This window comes from Rhipicephalus microplus, chromosome 5, assembly GCF_043290135.1.
Source record: "Rhipicephalus microplus isolate Deutch F79 chromosome 5, USDA_Rmic, whole genome shotgun sequence".
NCBI classification, from domain to species: domain Eukaryota; kingdom Metazoa; phylum Arthropoda; class Arachnida; order Ixodida; family Ixodidae; genus Rhipicephalus; species Rhipicephalus microplus.
This window is the reverse complement of record NC_134704.1, coordinates 181,394,116-181,411,208: the sequence shown is the minus strand read 5'-3', so window position 1 is coordinate 181,411,208 and position 17,093 is coordinate 181,394,116.

Here is a 17,093-nt window from a genome sequence, read left to right as displayed (position 1 = left end):
TTTGTCACCTATTCACACCACACACACCATTCACGGCATGATCATGATTTTATTACTTGTATGTTTTTACCCGCTTTACTGCGAGGAATTTTATGGCCCTTATACAGCCGCTGATCACAACCATTGTCCACATTCCTATCTCATGAACTGGCGCTCTTTGGCCATCAAATGGCCCTTGCGCCAAAAAACACCATATATAATCATCAAAACCGTCACATGAATATGAGAGACGCCGTAGTGGAGGGCTCAGGAAATTTCGACCACCCGGGGTTCTTTAGCGTGCACCCAAATCTGAGCACACGATCTTACATTACCACCTTCATAGGAAATGCAGCCGCCGTAACCGGGATTCGAACCCGCGACCTGCGGGTCAGCAGCCGAGTACCTTAGCCACTAGACCACCGCGGCGGGGCAATGATTTAATATAGAGAAAGTATCTACACTCCTTCATATCCTCTCCAATGTGTCCTATTCTCCTCTATCAAATGTCCAAATTTTATCTATATCCTGTCGCGAACGGCCAACGTGCGAGCGTCGGACTCATAACCCGGCTCGCACCAATTTCCTATCAAGAATGCTATCTGACGCTAATAACACGCGCGATTCACTGTAAGAGGTAAACAGCGCGAAAAACGAGGACGAGTTGTTACGAAGTCGGTGACTTCTGTACAAAATGTTTTTACAGAGGAAAAGCCACAGGCAAGAGTCACAATGGCTGATTGGCAAACTCGTGCACCTCTCCGCTGATTGTGCCCTTCCTCTTCTTTTACATCATTTCCGTAACAGGACCTCGGGCGCTGGAGCGCCGTCTCGGCGCGAGTCCGGAGAAGTGCGACAGAAGTAGGGCTTAAGACGCAAAACACGGACAATGTCAAGAAGTGATGAACTTGGTGACGTATTGGAGTGCGATGGCGCTATCTCGTAGTGGACGTCGCTATCTTGACGTAAGACTAAAAAGGGTCCTGCGTATCGGGACAAAAGTTTTTCGGAGAGACCTAAACGGTGACACGGTGACCAGAGGAGCACGCGGTCACCCGGGGCAAACGTTATAATACGATGCCGGCGGTCGTAGCGGGCTTTTAGATGCGGAGCATCTAATACTGGAGGCTTGTAGTGCGGCGCCGTCCGCAAGCTTCCTCCTCCTTCTTCCACCACCTGTGCATCCCTTCCTCTTCTACACACCGCGTGCGCTTCTCCACGAACATTCGCTAGCTGTATAATGTAGCGCGCATGCGCCGTCACGCTTCGAGAACATCGGCAGCTGACGCGCGCGCATGCGCCGTCGCGCTTCGAGAACATCGGCAGCTGACGCGCGCGCATGCGCCGTTGCGCTTCTCCCCCTTCTCGAACATTCGACAGCTGACAGTGCATGCGCCGTCGCGCTGTATATATACTCAAGGTCGGTGCTCGCTCGCTCAGTTGCCGCTCGTCGGTTGGTTTGTACGGCGCGTCGACGTCCGAGGTCGCAATGATCGACGTTCCTTCGACCAGCGCCGGCCAAAGTGGCATCTAAAAGCCATCGTGCTCAAAGTTCGTCGCAATAAATAAACACCGCCCTTTCGCATACGTGTCGTACGTGTTCACTCATTTAACACCCCTCCTACAACCACGTTAACCAATTTAGCCATCGACCCAAGTAAGTCGCACTTTAACACCCCGTTAACCAATTATATGCTCCGCATCCTCCTCAGTGTTCCCCCGAGGGAAGCTGCGGGCAATTTTTTTTTTGCATATCCTGTGACCTGGTAAGACGAGACTGGGCAACTTGACGAGCCATGTGAGCCCGATCAATGGCTTCGCGAGCGTACTCGGAAGCAGATTGCTTGACAGGTAAAGTGGTTTCAAATGGCAATATGGGGTCGCGACCATAAATAGATAAAAAGGTGAGAATCCCGCGGTGTCATGTCGAGAGGAATTATATGCGAAAGTCACTTGGCCAACGTGGTGTCCCAGTCACGATGATCTTCGGAGACGTACATTGAAAGCATCTCTGTGAGCATGTGGTTGAGACGTTCAGTTAGGCCGTTAGTTTGTGGATGGTAGGCGGTAGAAAGCTTATGCGCTGTAGCACACGATCGAAGGAGGTCGTCGACAACTTTGGACAAGAAAGAGCGGCCGCGGTCCGTAAGCAGCTGTCGAGGTGCACCGTGGTGTACGATGACGTCATTAAGAAGAAAATCCGCGACGTCAGTGGCGCAACTGGTTGGCATGGCCTTTGTTATCGCGTGACGGGTCGCATAATCTGTGGCGACGGAGATCCATTTATTTCCCAGTATCGTCGTCGGAAAAGGGCCAAGGAGGTCGAGTCCCACGCGATGAGATTGTTCAGAGGGGACTGCGTGGAGATATCCAGCTGGCAGCAAAGAAGGTCTTTTACGGCGCAGGCAGAGGTCACAAGTGGCGACATATCTACGCACGCTGCGGTACAGTCCTGGCCAGAAAAACCGACGTCGCACGCGGTCGTATATGCGGGAAACACCGAGGTGTCCCTCTGTTGGTGCGTCGTGAAGTTGTTCAAGTATGGCAGGCCGTAGATGACGAGGAATGACAAGCGAAAGCCCAGGGCCATCAGTGCTGACGTTGCGGCGGTAGAGGATGCCGTCATGCAGCACGAACATACGGGATTCAGCGTCATGGCTGTGGGACTGGATGGCGTCGATGATAGTGCGCACTGACTCATCCCGTTGTTGTTCAGTGCGCATATCACCGATGTCAGCAAACGCCATTACGCTGCTCTCTAGGTCAGTCGCAACGTGATCAGGAGGATCCACCGGATGACGAGAAAGACAGTCTGCGTCCTTGTACAAACGGCCAGACTTGTAGCTGACGCTGAACGAAAATTCCTGGAGCCTCAGAGCCCAGTGACCAAGGCGTCCAGTCGGGTCCTTCAGAGAAGTCAGCCAGCAGAGGGCGTGGTGGTCCGTAACGACTGAGGATATGCGACCATATAAATATGGCTGGAACTTGGCGACGGCCCAAACTAAAGCTAAACACCCTCTCTCGGTGATGGAATAATTCCTCTCGGGGGGAGAAAGCAGGCGACTGGCGTAAGCTATTATGCACTGTCTGCCATGGTGCCGCTAAGCGAAAACTGCGCCAATACCGTGGCCACTGGCGTCAGTGCGAACTTCTGTGGCAGCAGAAGGATTAAAGTGGGCAAGTATGGGGGGCGTAGTTAAGTAGCCGATGAGAGCGGTGAACGCTCGAGCCTGCTCAGGGCCCCATGATAATGTGGTATCCTTCTTCAGCAAGTCTGTGGGTGGCCTGGCAACGTCGGCAAAGTTTTTCACAAAACGACGAAAGTAGGAGCATAAGCCGATGAAGCTCCAGACGTCGATGTAGAACGGGGCTCTGGAAAGCTACGGACGGCGCGGATCTTTTCGGGATCTAGTTGGACACTACCGTCGTTTACAAGATGACCCAGAATGGTAATCTGACGGCAGCCAAATTGGCATTTCTTGGAGTTGAGTTATAGCCCAGCTGTTCTGAAAACTGCGAGAACTGCAGCGAGACAAGTCAGATGGCTATCGAAAGTAGATGAAAAGACTATCATATGGTCTAGGTAACAGAGACAAGTAGACCACTTATAACCTCGCAGGAAAGTGGCAGGGTCGTTACAAAGTCCAAAAGGCATGACCTTAAACTGGTATAAACCATCCGGTGTAATGAAGGCCGTCCTATCGTGGTCCATCTCATCGACATAAATCTGCCAGTAGCCATACCGAAGATCAATAGACGAGAAGTACGTAGCGCCGTGCAGGCAGTCCAACGCGTCATCGATGCGTCGTAGCGGGTATACCACGCATCGATAATCGCGTGATCTTGTTAAGGTGGCGATAGTCAACGCAGAAGCTCCAGGTACCGTCTTTTATCTTCACATGGACGACAGGGGAAGCCCAAGGACTACTTGACCGTTCTGTGACACCTTTGTTCAGCATTTTGTCAATTTCCGCTTGGATAACTCTGCGCTCAGTGTGGTAAACACGATAGGGGCGTCGGCGAATAGGACTGGCGTCACCAGTGTTTATACGGTGCTGAACACTGAATGTTTGCCCTAGAGGTCTGTCGTCGAAATAAAAAAAAAATGTCGGTATATGACGTGAGAAGGCGATGGATGTCGTTGGCTTGCGCAGGATTGAGGTAGGGTGCAATGATCTTCGAGAAACGATTTGGCCGAGAACAGGTGCTGTTGTCTACAGGAGACTGAAGTAAATCAATCTCGGTGGTGAGAGCCGCTATTTCGAATTCATTAGCATTAGATACGTTGGCCAAGAACATGCCACGAGGAAGCAATTGAGGGCACAGCTGCAGTTAAGAAGTGGGAGCGAGGTACAGTTGCCAGTGACAGTCACAAGCGTATGGGGAATGGTGATGTTTCAGCTCAAAAGGACATCGGCGAAAGGAAGGAGGACATATTGACCATCGGGAACCTGTGGCTGTGTGGTCAAAACGACGTAGGTGGCTGCCTGAGGCGACAGTCATACATCCTGAAGAGAGCACAGGCGCGGCAGGGCAGTATGGGGTTCAGCAACTATCTGAGGCAGCTCTAGCTGAAGGACGCCGGTAGCACAATCGATAAAAGCCAAATGATTCGACAAGAAGTCCAGGCCTAGGATAACGTCATAAGGGGAGTGGTCAATCACGGCTAAAATGACAGAAGTAGTGTGGTCCTTTATATTTAAGCGGGCAGTGCACAACCCGAGAACCATCGGCGTGCTGCCATCGGCAACACGGAGCATTTGAGCAGCCGCTGGTGTCAGAACTTTCTTTAAACGTGTGCGTAGGCTTGAATTCATGACCGAAATGCTTGCTCCGGTGTCTACAAGCGCTTGTACAGGTACGCCGTCTACTTCAACATCTATTACACTTCGTCTGGTGAGAACGGAGAGAGGATTTGCTGCGGCAGTCGTCAATGCAGCACCACCTCCGGGGGCTGCAATTCTCAGTTTTCCGAGATGATGCGGCCGGAAGCCACGGGGGACGAGAAGCGCCGTGGCTGTGGCGAACGGGACGATGGACGGCGGATTTGCGGCGAACGAGACTGATGCCCACGTGGTAAAGGCGCGCGGTTGTACCCAGTGTTCCGAGATTGGTCAACGGCATTGGACTCTTTGGCAGTTGAAAAGGTGCGGGCGGTACCGTCGCAACGGGTCATATGGGTCGTTGCACGAGGTGCCGAAGACCATGTGTTGCGGCAGTAACGAGCAATATGTCCCATGCGGTGGCAGTTGAAACATATCGGACGGTCATCTGCAGTTCACCACTCAGCCGGGTTGCGGGTGCGTGGAGAAAACCGTCGGTTAGAGGAGGGCATCGCAAAAGGGTGTTCGCTGACTCTGGGCATGGTGACATGGCACACGGAATGCACTCCGATGTTTTCAAGCTTCGGGCACACGATGGCTTGAACAAGAGGAACAGTTACAGGGGTGGTATCGGTACTGCGCGAGTAGAACGCCGAGGGCACCATTGCTTCCAATTCGCGACGAACAATGCATGTCAGGTCTCCAGGCGGTGACGAATGTTGTGGTGCGGACTGGTCCTCGCAAGTCGATGGTGCAGCGGTGTTTGGAAGTAGGGCGAATGTTTGCAGAATGCGGCGACTTTTCCCTTGCTCAAACTGACGACTCTCTTTGATGATAGCGTCCACGGTGGAACAGCCCTTGCACATCAGGATATTGAACGCGTCGTCGGCAATCTCCTTCGAGACATGCCCCACCTTGTCCCCTTCTGACACGTCGCTTTCGGCCTTTTGGCAGAGGGCCAGCACGTCCTGAATGTATGCGAGGTATGATTCCATTGGGGATTGGGCACGGCAGGCCAATTCCTTTTTGGCGGCGATCTTACGACTGATGGTTTCGCCAAATACCTCTCGCATCTTTTCTTTGCATTGGTCCCCGCTTGTGAGTTCTTCTTCGTTGTTTTCATACCATACCTTGGCCGTGCATCTCAAGTAAAACACAACATTAGCCAACTGAAGTCTGGGATTTCATCTGTTCGGCATACTCACTCGTTCAAACATGGCCAAACAATCGTCAACGTCGACGCCATCAGTCCCGCAGAATGTACCGGGATCCTTAAGTGGCGTAAAAACGTATGGTTGCGACGCCGTGCTCGTCGGAGGCGCTGACGTTGTTGCGGAGGCCTCAGCATTGGCCATGGCTGGAAAACCAATGCGACGTCCGCTGCGGAGATCCGTTGCCTGATGGTTACCTAGGAGTTCCACCAATATGTTACGGAGTCGGTGACTTCTGTACAAAATGTTTTTACAGAGGAAAATCCACTGGCAAGAGTCACAATGGCTGATTGGCAAACTCGCGCACCTCTCAGCTGATTGTGTCCTTCCTCTTCCTTTACTTCATTTCCGTAACAGTATATATAGTACCGGAGCAGAGTAGCGCCATCTCTGTGCCAGCGTGAAAGAAGACGTTTACGTCCGTGTGGCTCGTGCTCGCCGGGTTCCTGCCTGAACCAGCTTGCTGTGACTCATCATCATCATCATCATCATCATCATCATCAGCCTGACTACATCCACTGCAGGACAAAGGCCTCTCCCATGTTCCGCCAGTTAACCCGGTCCTGTGCTTGCTGCTGCCAATTTATACCCGCAAACTTCTTAATTTCATCTGCCCACCTAACCTTCTGTCTCCCCCTAACCCGCTTCCCTTCTCTGGGAATCCAGTTAGTTACCCTTAATGACCAGCGGTTATCCTGTCTACGCGCTACATGCCCGGCCCATGTCCATTTCCTCTTCTTTATTTCAACTATGATATCCTTAACCCCCGTTTGTCCCCTAATCCACTCTGCTGTCTTCTTGTCTCTTAAGGTTACACCTACCATTTTTCTTTCCATTGCTCGCTGTGTCGTCCTCAATTTAAGCTGAACCCTCTTTGTAAGTCTCCAGGTTTCTGCTCCGTAGCTAACTACCGGCAAGATACAGCTGTTATATACCTTCCTCTTGAGGGAGAGTGGCAATCTACCTGTCATAATTTGAGAGTGCTTGCCGAATGTGCTCCACCCCATTCTTATTCTTCTAGTTACTTCAATCTCGTGGTTAGGCTCAGCGGTTATTACCTGCCCTAAGTAGACATAGTCTTTTACAACTTCAAGTGCACAATTACCTATCTCGAAGAGCTGCTCCTTTCCGAGGTTGTTGTACATTACTTTCGTTTTCTGCAGATTAATTTTAACGCAAAAGTCGGATGTATGCACTAAGGGACAAAGAAGGCAAAATAACTACCAATATGGATAGGATAGTTAAAATAGCGGAGGAGTTTTACAGAGATCTGTACAGTAGCCGAGACAGCCACGACCTTAATACTATAAGAACTAGCAGTAACCCAGATGACACCCCACCAGTAATGATAGAAGAAGTCAGAAAAGTTTTGGAGAGCATGCAAAGAGGCAAAGCTGCTGGTGAGGATCAGGTAACATCAGATCTGCTGAAAGATGGAGGACAGATTGTGTTAGAAAAACTAGCCACCCTGTTTACGAGGTGTCTCCTGACGGGAAGGGTACCAGAGTCTTGGAAGAGCGCTTACATCATCTTAATACATAAGAAAGGAGATGACAAGGACTTGAAGAATTACAGGCTGATCAGCTTGCTCTCTGTAGTATACAAGCTATTTACAAAGGTCATTGCTAACAGAGTAAAGAAAACATTAGAATTCAATCAACCAAAGGAACAAGCAGGATTTCGAACAGGCTACTCAACAATTGACCACATTCATACTATCAATCAGGTAATAGAGAAATGCTCAGAGTATAACCAACCGCTATACATAGCCTTCATAGATTACGAGAAGGCGTTTGATTCAGTAGAAATATCAGCCGTCATGCAGACACTGCGGAATCAGGGCGTAGATGAAGTATATATAAACATTCTGGAAGAAATCTACAGGGGATCAACTGCTACCATAGTGCTTCATAAAGAAAGCAACAGAATACCAATCAAGAAGGGTGTAAGGCAGGGGGACACAATCTCCCCAATGCTATTTACCGCATGCTTACAGGAGGTTTTCAGAAGCCTAGAATGGGAACAGTTAGGGATAAGAGTTAATGGAGAATACCTTAGTAACCTGCGCTTCGCCGATGACACTGCATTGCTGAGTAACTCAGGGGACGACTTGCAACTCATGATTACGGAGTTAGACAAGGAGAGCAGAAAGGTGGGTCTTAAAATTATTCTGCTGTGACTAACGCTTCTTCAATAATAACAAGTGTTTATACGTGAACTCGCTCGTTACACTTCGTGGAAACGTGCTGGGTAACGTCCTGGAGCTCCGCAGCCTTCTGATTCCACAGCTACCTTCTGATTCCGCAATGACCGAGAGCGTCGATCCCACACAAGCCTCTTCCACGCCGCCGCCTGTCATGTGCCTTGGTGTACTTCATCTGCGTGACCCACCAGTCTACAACGGCACTGAAGATCTTGATGTCGAGGACTGGCTGGCAGAGTACGAGCGCGCCAGCCGGATTAACAAGTGGGATGACCCTGCGAAGCTGATTCACGTCATCTTCTACCTGACAGATTTGGCCAACCTATGGTTCACTAACCACCAAGCCGACATCCCTACCTGGTCGGTTTTCAAAGAGACCATGACCTTGTTTTTCGGTCGTCCAGCCATGCGCAAGCTTCGTGCTGAACTTGGCCTGCGGGAACAATTTCAGCGAAATGGTGAGAGCTTCACGAGCTACATTGAGGGTGTGATGAGCCTCTGTAGGCGAGTTGATGCGAGGATGACGGAGGGTGACAGAATAAGGCATATACACTCAAACCTCGTTATAACGAAGTTGAAGGGGACTCATAATTATTTTGTGATAGCCATTATTTTGTTATATCGATTATAACAGTTTGCGGCAATGTATGCTCAGATGGGCACACACCTATAACCATGCCAAGAAGAAAACCGCCTCGCGGCCCGATGTACCGCTACGTGACCATGCGAGACACGGGAAATAAACTCAGTCGAATCTCACTATTTCGAACTTTCGGGTAATTCGAACTCACGCTGAGGTGCCGTCAAAGCTATGTGCATTCAAATGGGCGAAAACGCCCTGTAATTCGAATGCACAAGCACTTGCAACGGTTAATTCAAATATACCACGCTCCGAAAAAGCTCTCAGCACCATGCCCAATCCCGCGGCGACACTTATCAACGCTGCGCGCGAAGACGGAGAAGAAGAAAAGGAAAGAAAAGACTGTGGCGGATTATTTGCTCTCTCTCTCAAATGCCGATCTGCGACGCACCTGGGCCACAGAACACCTAGCAGCCTGGGCCACGTTTCTCTCTTTTCCGTCTTTGCACGTAGAGACCCTTCGCCTTTCAAGGCCGCGCGCGGAGAGAGAGAGAAAAAAAAGAAAGCTGCCCCGGAGGCGAGTTTACAAAAGCGAGCGGATAGAGCCCCCCACAATGCACCGCGGCCCAGCGCTCTTGGAGGCTATGCATTTCCGCCGGCCTAGCTGTGTAATCGCGCTGTCTCTCCCCACACTATAGAGGCTAGAAGGTTTTCCTATATAGTGTCCAGCGGGCGTCTCTTACCCCGGCGCCGCTGAAAGCAGTTTGGATGAGTAGAACGGCGGCCGGGTGGTGGCGCTGGGTGTCGGTGGTGAATAGGTAGGCTTGCTTTAGGAGCTCACGGGAATACACCAAATCAGGGAGTACAAGGTGATATGGGATGGACATCATTTGAGGGCAGGGAAGCTAGCAGCAAGATCAAATTTGAGAAACGATTGAGAGAAATGGGAGAAGAGCGTTGGGCTAGGAAGGTTTTCAGCTACTTGTACATGAAGAATGTCGATACAAAATGGAGGAAGCGAACCAGGAAGTTGACTGGTAAATACTTAGAAAACAGCAGGTGGCCAAACCAAAAAGAACTATCGGTTAAGAAGAAAGTGAAGGAAACGGAGACTGACATGTGGAGAATGGGCATGATTAAGAAGTCCGCACTAGAGATCTATCGAACTTTTAAGCAGGAAATTGCCAAGGAAAGGATCTATGATAATACTCGGGGTAGTTCTCTACTGTTTGAGGCCAGGACGGGAGTACTGCGAACCAAGACATATCGGGCCAAATACGAAGGGGTAGACACAGTATGCAGTGCGTGTGGAGAGGAAGAAGAAACTGCCGAACACTTGATAATGTTCTGTAAAGGGCTTCACCCTATAGTTCAGGATGATGGCGCAGAGTTTTTCAAAGCACTGGGGTTTAGGGACCGGGAGGGCAAAATAAACTTTAAGCGGGTAGACTTAACCAGAAGGAGGTTATCTGATTGGTGGCTAAAGTCAAGACACGAGTGAAAATTAAACTATTCACTGCAAAGTACGAATCCTCAAACTTACTTTTTAAGGAAAAAAAATAAATATAGTTTTTGGTTCATTAGGTATTACAGCTTGGTGGCGCTAGCCACCGCCCGATCTAAAGGGAACAGCCATATCCATTCATCCATCCATCCGCTGTCAGCAGCGGCTCGCGCAGCAGTCGAGGGCGCGTAAACGTATACCTTTCTTCGGTGTGGTTAGCACGTGCGTTGTTGGCGTGCTCCTTGTTTCTTCCCTGTGTGCTCAAGACACGATGTGAGGCAGCGTTTTGAACCGTTGTGTGCGCCATAATGACATCTAAAAAGGCAAGAACGTGTTTCGTGCTGCTTTGTAAAGGTGGATACAAGTCGTCAACACAAAAGGTATCGTTGTTCCGTGCTCGAACCGATCCTGCTCGCTTGAAGGAATGGGCAAGAAATATCAAGTGGGAGGACAAAGTTTTGAATAACACCTGTGTTGTATGTTCGCGCCACTTCGATGAACGATTTATCCGGAAAAAGTTTACGCACGTAATCAATGAAGAAACTGTGCAACTTGACCGTGAACGTCCAGCGCTTACAGAGGACGCCGTCCCTACTATATTTCCTGATGCTCCTTCGTATTTCACGAAGCAGGTGCCGAAGAAAAGGAAAGCTAGAGACTTCGGTAACACCGAAGCCGCACCGGCGAAACGAAGTGCTTCCAACACCGACGTTGATGTAGTCGTTGAGATGGATGTCTGCCCGGAGGAAACGCCGCCGCCACCCAAGCTGCTTGGGGACATCATTTTGCCGTCCCCATTGTGCAGCAAGGTTGTCTTGCCAAGTGAGCCTACAGCCCTCTGTTTCGCCTGGCACACAAGCTCAGTACCCGGCGACTTGCGTGTTATGAAACACGATACGATTTCAGCGTGCACAGAAGCCACTGCGGCGCAGAAAAACTCATTTCTTTGCACCGTGTTCTGCCGCGGCATTAAGACAGATGAACTGCCCGTAAATAACGAGTGTGACGCTGAGGAGGCGCTGAAGAAGGCCGATGGACTGAAACTTTGCCCAGGATGTGGCATTGAGCCAGTAGCAAGTGGCCAGTGCGTGAAGTTTGGTGCAGCCCACTTCGCAAAGAACTGGCTGGTGACCAGGCCCGACGGGAAACCCTGTTTGCGCTGTAAATACACTCGGAAGCTGGTGCAGAATCACATGTACAGGCTGAAGAAGAAACGCAGCACAAGCTTCAAACAGCGGTTGGCCAGAAAGTAGCTCGAGTTGCTCCGAACAAAAAGAAAGCTGACAAAGGCACGCAGAAGCCTAGAAGATCTTAGGATAATGAACCAGAATATCGCTAGTTCAACCTTAAATGAGAGAATCGAAGGTCTGCCTCCCAAACAACGCCTTGCTGTGAAAACATGCTTTGATGCTGCCTCCAGAAAGTCGACCAGGGGCATGGTGTACGACCAACTCTGGGTTTTGGAGTGTATACTCATGCGCATAAAGAGCCCCAAGCTTTATGAGCACGTGCGGAGGCATGAGATACTGGCTCTGCCCAGAAAGTCCTGTTTAGACCGACACATGGCCGGTTTTAAGAGTTCGTTTGGCTTTAATGCCAGCGTTTTCGAGGCACTGAAGAAGAAGACTGAAGGCATGGGTGCACACAGCTGCCATGGCGGTTTTGTGTTCGACGAAATAAAACTCTCAGAGAACATCAGTGTCAAGACCTCTGGAGAACTGAGCAGCTTTGTGGACCTCGGCCCATTTACTGAAAGCAACGAGACTACAGTGAGTGACCACGGCCTTGCCATCATGTTTCAGCCTTTCCAGGGTGAGTTCTCTGTAGGGCAGGTCCGCTAGGGGGCCAGGCAAGGCTGACGTGCCTCGCATGGGCTCCGTATTCTACGAAGTTTTTGTCGAACCAAGACTGCTTTTTTGGTGCCAACAGTGGTCTCTCTTGAACTTCAGCAAGTTGCCGACGCCGCTGGTGAGTGCCTCAAACCTTTTTGTTCTTGAGGAGCTTTGCAAACATCAACTCTTGCTGAGCGGGGGAACGCCGCCTCGTTAGCCCTAACGCCACCGGCACCGGCGTCGGGCTCGCGCTTCGACGCGCGTGCACAAGTTTTTCGGCAACGCAATGGCATACATGGTGAGTGGCACGGTTTTACCTGCCACAGAATTCAACCCAGAAGAATGGAGTGTAGTCCTGAATGCCCGACAACGCTCACCTCGACAACAGTCAAAAGAAACTGAAGGAACGCAGTCAAGTAAAGCGGCACCAGCTGCCGAAACGCCAGCACGCAAAACGGAATCACCGCCCAGCGTTTCCTCAAAGCTCGACAGCACAGCTGTGGCGCGTCCTCGCTTAAAACGACTGCCAAGGTTGCCAGTCGATGACTTCAAGATTGTCTTTCGTCCGAGTGCGGGCGTAGATCTGGCCCAATACAACGACGTAGAGTTACGAGCGGCTGTAGTCGCCAAAAGCGAACTGCACTCTGTGGTTGCCGACGAAGATCTTGTGTGCACCAATCTGGCCAAAAATATTTTCACTGTGTCCACATCTTGCGCCGACCAAGTTGCCAACTACGCAAAAATACGAGAACTGACGCTACGTGGTAAAAAACTGGGATTTCACGCGTACATAGCTCCCCCGGACGGGGCACGGGCAGGGATCATCTACCGCGCTTGGAATGGTGAATCACCTCAGGACTTGCTTCAAGAATTACGTCGGGTGAATCCCCTTCTACCAATAGTCCAAGCAAGAGACATGGGGCGTACCTCACGCTCAGTGCTCATTCACTTCATGGCTGAGGAGCTTCCTCCGTCAGTCAAAATGTTTGGCATCCTCTACGCCGTTTTCAACTTTCGACCGAAGGTGGAAGCGTGCCTAAATTGCAGAGAAGTCGGCCACCGACGAGATGTGTGTCCTTTGACAAATCGCCTCACGTGCTCAAGCTGCGGACAGAAACACCCGGAGAACTATCCCTGCACCCCGCAGTGCGTCATCTGTGGGGACGCTCACAAGACGGGTGACAGGGCATGCAAGCAACGCTGTCAGCGTGGCTTCAGCCGTCTCTCTCGGCCACGACAAAGGCCGCAACAAGAGCACCAGCAGGAGCAGCCCGAGTTCCAGCTCGAGAAGGAGTCTTTTCCAAGCATCGACGATAGAAATCGTAGCAGCAGAAGCAAGAGTCCTGGACGAAACCGTAGCAGCAGAAGCAGGAGTCCTGGACGAAACCGTGGCAGCAAAGGCAAAAGCCCTGGACGAAGTGCATCACAAAGCCGCGACTTCAGCACCAAACCCGAAAAGGTGAGCTGGGCAAAGCAAGCCTCCTGCTCCTGTTGTATGCTCTCTGACGCTAAAGAAAATTCTAAAACTCAGGAGACTATCGAACGTCTAATGCGAGAGAATCAAGAGTTAAAGCAACAGTTGGCTCTGGTGCTGGAACGTTTAAGTACACTTACAGCTGCCCCACCCGCGTCTTCTCCACCCCTATCTATCTCCCCCTCTGTCATAGAGCCTGATATGGCAGCAAAATCAGGGACCGATATTATAGATTCCTCTCCACAGCCAGCAAAAAAGAAAAGGACAGAGCAACCCGAGTCATCGGAGGACGATTTTAAAAGCACCAGTCAAAAAATTCGGAAAGAACACCGCGAACTCAAACAAAAGGTTGATTTAGGCTTTACGCAAATTGCTGAACGCTTCAATAAGATAGAGAGTATTCTAGACGCGTTAGTTGCTCGGCTCAAATCTCTCCCACAATCTCAACCCTCTCCAGCGCCTTCGCAGCCATAACCCCCTCCTGCACCCTTGCCTCATCTTCACCCTCTTCACTCTGCATATGGCAATGGAATTGTCGTGGATTAAGAAACAAGAGAGACAACCTCTCACTTTATATACAGCGGTCTACACGGGCCCCTGATGTCATCTCCGCACAGGAGCCTTTAAAAGCTTGCAAACTCCTCGGCTATCAGGCTGTACATTCGCATCCTAGCTCCCCATGGGCTACCACATATATACAGAGAAATATCTCGTTTATAGCGCATGATCTTTCCGATCTTTACAGTGACTGCCTTCTTCTTGAACTTCTCCCACGTCGTACAGGACACGGCACATATTTTATTTTGAATATTTATTCTCATCCTAGAGATGGCCTCACTGCTGTTTTTGAAGCAATTGATAGGGCCATTCAAATAGCAAACTCTGCTCCCATAGTTGTAACGGGTGACTTTAATGCCCCGCACGTAGATTTGGGTTACAGGAGAAACACTCAGAAGGGCACCAGCCTTCTTCAATACATTCAGCGAAACAGGTGCACTCTAGTCACTGACTGCATGCTACCAACACGAATTGGCAACAGTGTGAGCAGAGATACCACCCCTGACCTTACTTTCACTAAAAATGTGCGACAAGCTAACTGGACACTCAGTGGGGTCAACCTCGGCAGTGATCATTACATCCTAACTATTACACTGCCCCATGCCAATTTTCGTCCACAGTTTCATTTAAAACATATTGTTGACTGGGATAAATTTCGCGAAATCCGAGACCGAAACCCGAAAAAAGAAATTCAAGACTACAAAGACTGGGCGTCTCAGCTTAAACAGGATGTAGCTCTTAGCGAAAAAGTAGCCCCCGCAGCACATATCCGTGATCCAGTAGACAGCAGGCTACTCCACCTATGGGAGGCCTATCAGAGCTTGGAGAAACGATGGCTCAAGCAAAAATATAATCGTAAACTAAAACGCAAAATGTCACAAACACTCCAGCTTGTAACTGAACACGCGGCCGAACTTTCATCGCAGCAATGGAACCAGATATGTAACCGGCTCGACGGTACTCTACATATGAAGAACTCTTGGTCCCTGCTTCGCCATATGTTAGAGCCATGCTCCTCGCGATGCGAAAGTAATAAGCGAATTACGAAACTCTTGTTTGAAGTAGAAAAACAAGGGCAAGACGTTGAAACTGCTCTTAAAACAACGTATTTCCCTGGCCCAAGGCGAGAATCGTTACCTTCCTACAATGGAGCTCCCAATGCAGACTTGGATGCACCAATTGCAGAGGCGGAAGTTTGGGCTGCCCTAAGCAAACTTCGCACCACATCTGCTCCAGGACTAGATGGAATTACCAACAAAACACTCCGAAATTTAGACTCCAAGTCAGTGGCAGCTCTTACCGATTACATGAATCAACAATGGGAGCAGGGCACGCTGCCCCAGGAATAGAAGTCAGCTAAGGTGACTTTCATACCCAAACATAATAAGCCGTTAGACCTTAATAATTTGAGACCGATCTCTCTTACCTCATGTACTGGAAAACTGATGGAGCATGTAATTCTCAATCGTCTTAATCGCTACATGGAACAAGAAAAACTGTTTCCCTCCACCATGTACGGCTTCCGAGCGGGACTCTCCACTCAGGATGTCATGTTGCAGCTTAAGGAGGACGTGCTAAATCCTACTTTTCCACACATCACCAGAGCCATCCTTGCATTGGACCTGACTAAGGCTTTTGATAATGTTTCTCACTCCTCAATTTTACAATCTCTTAGTGAACTAAACGTAGGCTCTCGCACGCACAGGTATGTCTCTGCCTTTCTCAGCAATAGGTCCGTCTGCCTACAGTTGGGCACTTTCAAAACCGATCCCTTCATGCTAGGTAGCAAGGGAACGCCCCAGTGATCGGTTTTGTCCTCGTTCCTTTTTAACGTTACTCTCATACCGCTAGCGCGGGAACTTGCCAAACTTTCTTCTATCAATCACTCCTTGTACGCGGATGACATCACCATCTGGGTCAATACTGGCAACCATGGCGAAATCGAATCGAAGCTTCAGTTGGCCGCTGACATTGTTGTTAAACATGCCAACAATATTGGGCTCACCTGCTCGGCGGCTAAATCGGAACTCCTGGTAATTGACTTTAAAAAGCAAGATACATGTCACATTCAAGTCATGCTTGATAACACCCCTATTCGCAGGGTCAATAAAATGAATATTTTAGGCCTTAATATTTCCGAAAATGGCTCGAATGCTGACACAATAAAGTTAATCCGCTCCTCAGTTCAAAATACAGCTTCCCTCATTAAGCGCATATCCAATCGTCATCGCGGCATGAGGGAAGCAGACACACGCCGCCTCATACAGGCCTTTTGCCCATGCAGAATTACCTATTCTATTCCCTACCTCTATCTCTCACTTACGGAGACCGAGCAACTTAACAGACTCATTCGTAATGCCTATAAAACTGCGCTCCATCTCCCTAAATCAACAGCCACGGATAAACTACTTCAATTTGGGGTGCACAACACTCTGCGAGAGCTTGTAGAGGCGCATCTATTCAGCCAATATCAAAGACTATCACTCTCAGAAACAGGACAGGTACTCCTGCACCGACTTGGAATCAACGTTCCTGGTCACACCACGGCCACGCACGCAGTTCCCGTCACTGTTAGCAGCAACCTATTAATTCCACCACTCCCCAAAAATACTCACCCAGAACATAATCGGGCGCGACGGGAAGCCAGAGCCAAGTCCCTTCAGAAGCGCTTCCCTCCTAATTCTCCCGCAGTCTATGTAGACGCGGCCGAATATGTAGATCATCGAGCTTTCGCGGTAGCCGTCGTAGATAGATTTCAAAAGCTGGTCGCTAGTGCGTCCCTTCAAAATTCGACAGAATCCCTGGAAGCAGAGGAGGCGGCAATTGCTTTAGCCATTGTTCACTCCTCCGCTGAGTATATTTTTTCTGATTCAAAAACTGCAATTCGTAATTTTGCCACTTTCCGAATTCATTCTCCGGCTGCTAAAAT